The sequence below is a fragment of the Geotrypetes seraphini genome, chromosome 8 (genome assembly GCF_902459505.1).
Source record: "Geotrypetes seraphini chromosome 8, aGeoSer1.1, whole genome shotgun sequence".
Classification (NCBI taxonomy): Eukaryota; Metazoa; Chordata; class Amphibia; order Gymnophiona; family Dermophiidae; genus Geotrypetes; species Geotrypetes seraphini.
Window position 1 is genome coordinate 31,393,784 of NC_047091.1, and position 4,793 is coordinate 31,398,576.

Consider the following 4,793-nt stretch of genomic DNA (forward strand, 5'->3'; position numbering starts at 1 on the left):
CTAATATTTTTAAAGTAGAAAGAATAAGATATTGTACCCCATGTAATAACAAACAATCTTCAGTAAGTTGAGTTGGAGTAGCAAAGAACAATTTGGAATTATTTGAATTTCGTTTCAATGTAAACTCCCTTGTCTACTCCTCAACAACCAACATCGCCCTTGAGATTTCCGACAGAAATGACGACAGTAATGTCATCTGCACTGTTAAACAATTTAACCCCCCCTAATCTAGTTCCCAAAGAACGTTTGTGAAGCACCAGGGTTGAGAAAGTGTATTGTCAAATGACACCCGGTAAGAACGCGAGCGTAGGAAATCACGAAGCTATTGAAAAATATGGCCAGTGATTCTCATGGAATCCAAGCATTGAAGTAATCAGTGGTGCAGTAAGAAGGGGGGAGGAAGTGATCTTGGAGGGTTGCTTCCTCTCCACCCCCCCCTTCCCACTCTTTCCCCGCTGTGGACGCGCCTTCAGTTCCCCGCCACCATACCTCTAGTTCTTGCCGACATGAGCAGCGGCTCCAAACTGCTGCTTGTGCCAGCCTCGGCGCTCCCCCCTCTGATGTCACTTCTGAGTCCCGCGACTAGGAAGGGACATCAGAGGGAGAGCCAAGGGGGTGGTGAAAGAGTGAGGGGTGTAGAGGGCGAGGGGGGCACCACCACCACTGGAACTACACCACTGGAAGTACAGTAATAAGCTAAGATCAACAAGGACAAAGGCACAGCTAAGACAGAATTGTAAGATTAAAGCTCGCAATCCCCTATAGAGAATGCATATACGTGGTCCAAAAGAGATGCCAGCACTGTTTCCGTACTATGGAACCATCTGAAAACAGATTGTAGACTGTGCAGCGGATCAAAACGTTCCACATAATTTGTTAATTGAAGAGAGACTAGACCTTCAAAAAGTTTAACTAAGAAAGGAATGGAGGCTAGTCTAGACTGATGCCAAACCCAAATCAAAGGTACGGCAGGCTCTACCATTAATTTGGTATCTCCAAGTTATTATTTATTGATGAATTGATTTGATTTATAGACAACCTTTCCCTCTCCTTATTCCAATGCTTGTGGCAATACCATAGACACTACTTGATCTCCAGCTCGTTCCCTGACTTCTTTCGAGCTAGAGAACCTCTTTGCTTATCCTGGGTTTCTTGAGTCTCCTTTGCCTCCACTGGGAAACCTTTCCAGTAGGAAATATTTCCTGAACTTCTACGCTGAAACTTTTGTACCGGAACCACATTTCCTCTGGGACGACATTTGCCGCATCCATTATTATTTACACCATTTTCAGCAGTAAGAGCCCTCCATCTTGTGTATTTCTTAAAATTGTGAGTGGAAGACTTTCTTGATGTATGTCTATCACCTACCCCTTCCTGATAACGCATGAAAAATAATAATTATCTTAAGCTCAAGAACACCCACACAAATTAATTTAGCACTTATTCACTGAAAGAATGAACATATTATTTGGAAAACCAGCCAGGCAAAAAGAGTACATAGAAAGGGCGGGGGAAATGAGTTAATAAGGAAGCAAAGCCTGTATCGCAAGCTATCATATTTCTAAGTCATTTTAGTAGGGATATCACAATTACACTGTTTGTGCCAGTCCTTGTACTGAAGATACTGGCAACCCCACAAAACCCAACCAGTTCAGCACCAATGGAAATACATCAATGAGATCATTGGCCACTCAAAGCTAGAATCAATGACCCCCCTCCCCCTCTGTCCCCCCATGAAAGAACTTAGCCGACTGCTGTAAACTAGCAAAGGATTTAGGGCTCGTGACCATATGATTCAGTGCCGAAGGCTTTGTCATCTAAACCAGGGACATTTCAGGACAGCTGGCATCTCTGAGAAGGCATCTGCAAACAGCGGTGTGGACTGGAAGTAGAAAAGAAGGACTCAGATGGCTACAATATTCAAAGGGGAGGGGGGAATCCATAAAAAAAAAAAAATTCCAATTTGGATTTAAAATCCAGCACCGGAACAGAAACAAAAAGGCCCCAGCATGCTGCTGGAGTGGCAGTGAAGAGGTTAAGCTTCCTCCTACCAATAATGTGAGGCAAGCACTTTAAAAAAGCAGCCTCATGCCTGCTGCTCCTTGGGCCTCACCCATCTGCCTTCCAGGGCAGGGGGGAAGGCACTTTCCAGCCCTTATTAGTTTGGAGATGCTCCTGACTTGAGTCAGATTTTTCCACAAAGCCTCAGTGCCCCCTGGGTGGCATCAGCCGTCCCTGCTTCTGTTCGAGAAATGCAGGGCACTTCGCTGTCTACAGTATTCCACTGTGCACCTGTTGCCGGTGGCTTTCTTTGGGACAAAATGGTCCAAGACAACATGTCCTTTGTGCCTGGATTGTGTTGAAGCCAGGGGCTGCGAGGTGCACAGTGATTCAATGAGGTTTTATTATGGTTCATGGAATAAATGCCTCCCTCCCTCCCGCTCAACCCACACAGGCATTCATCAGCTGTTGACGGCCTAAGGTCTGTATCCTGATGGGCTCATAAAGCCACCCCATCCAGCCCCACCCCTTCCTTCTCTTGAGTCACAGGAGACGGTGCTCCCGCCTGCTCAGCATCCCATCCTCGTTCTCACATGGGTATCCCGCCTCAGGGATTTTCTTAGGTCCCATCTCAGGGTATAGGCGAGAGAATGATCACCAGTAGAGACCCTGCAGGGTGGGATTCACCAGTCTGGCAATGATTCCATCAGGATGAAGGCAATGTCGGAAGAAAGAGGGACCAAGAAGCGAAGCAACCCCTCATCGGGAACCAGAGACAAGGTAGGTGGACAAATCTTATCTGTACTACAGAGATGTGTGCACGTCAATGTGAATCTCTTCGTAAAGGCAGTTAATAAATCCCGATAAATGAGTAAAAAAACATGTAACGGCTGAGAGGAATCCACGGCTTTAAGGCCACTCTCTTAAGGGAATACCACAGAGGTGCGAAATAACATTCTCTTAAAAAAATCCTAAAGCACCGCGTTCTCCGTCGGCACAGATGCAGCCTATAATTTTCGATATTTCGTCAGCCTCAAGAGCGGGCTTGCGGGGCTCTAGCCGAGATCTATTTCTGGTATTCAGCAGTGTGCCAGATAATTAACCCTTTGTGGGACACCCCCCAGCCCTTCCCTCTTGCCTCAAGGCCTTCTCAAAGTCTATTGTCCTCAGACATCCATGAGGCCTTTTGCTTTCCTGTAAGTCAGTCCTTGGAAGCGATGATTCATTTAATCTCAGCCATCTATTATGTTGTCTGGATGCAACAACAACAAAAAAAAAATCTCAGAGTAATTTTGTTCTTTTGTCATTTGACTAAAAATAATCATTCTATTTTCAGCTTTCATATACCTTTTACCTATTTGGCTCATAAAATATATTATCCCTCTGCATCACGATTCAGTCAAATCTAAATGTATATCGCAACGCTAGGTCAGCATTAATGCCAGCTGATTAAAAAGAAATAAATTCATCTGCTCTCGCCTGGGGCTTCCAGCCCATATCTGCTTTACTGGCTCATTCCTGTGGCAATGGAATAAAAAAGATCAGTATGTATTCTGCCTGGACTTTGCACCAATTATCCTCCTGGTGTCAGAAGCAAACACTATCCTTTGTCTTCATCTGTGCTGGGCAAAGAATGAGCTGTCCCCGGTCCAGAAACAGGAGAAGAGAGTTTAATCATTCTCGCTTAACGCATGGAGACTGCACAGAAGCCACAAAGAGGGGCTTCTGAGCGATCGTCAAGGGTTCAGCAAACTCAGCGTTCAAAGTAAGTCATTTGCACGTGTAAAATAGATTTGGGCACAGAAGGGCCTTCTTTTAAAACTGCCCTGGATTATACATGGGCGGAAGTGTGCGCACCCAGCTTGTAAGCTTTTTGGTTGATGCAAACTGAGTGAATGCGCCCCTGGGGTGGGAAGGGGTTAAAAGGAACAAAATCTATAGGTAATATTACTCGATCTTTCTCATGTACTTTTACAATGATTTGGGATGGGATTTCCTCTTGTGTTAGAACTCTTCTCTCCTTCCAGATTTTCCGTAAATCCATGAAAACACTATTTCAACAGTTCTTAGAAAATTGTTTTAAGGAAAATTAGTTATCTTCTCTCTAGGATGTCGGAAGAGGGTCTTTATTAATAAGTTATTTTCTCTCTAATCTAAACTACTCCCACTTTGATTATCGATTTTCATGTGAAGTGAGTCGAGCTCCTTTTGGGGAGATGACACGGTATATAAATCCATGATTTAGATTAGATTAGATTAGTGCATACTTTAAAACATGCATCCATTGGAATAAAATAAACCAGAAAGAATTGTACATGTGTAAAAGACCTACTGTATATACTCGAATATAAGCCTAGATTTTGGGGCCCAAAAATGGGGGTCTCAGTTTATGTTTGTGTCTTCCCTTTTCGCATCCATCGCAGGCCTACCTTAAACCCTGCTGGTCCAGTGGTCAGTCAGGGCAAGAACGATCCTCCTATGCTTCTGCCCCGTGCAGTCTCACTATTCAAAATGGCTGACGAAACTTCCCACAGTAACTTTGCAAGACTGCTGCAAGTTCAGTTTATATCTGAGTCTACCTTCTCCCCTCCCCCCCCCCCTTTTAATATGAGAAAAAGGCTACCTCAGTTTATATTCAGATAGGTTTATATTTGAGTATACATACAGTATCACAGTGCACTGTCAGAAATAACGACTCTCTCCCTCATTTCCGTAGGAGGATTCAATGATGTTGGCTTTGTTATTTCGCCCAAGGCCTGACAAATTCTGCTCTGTCTCCATCTTTCAAAAGT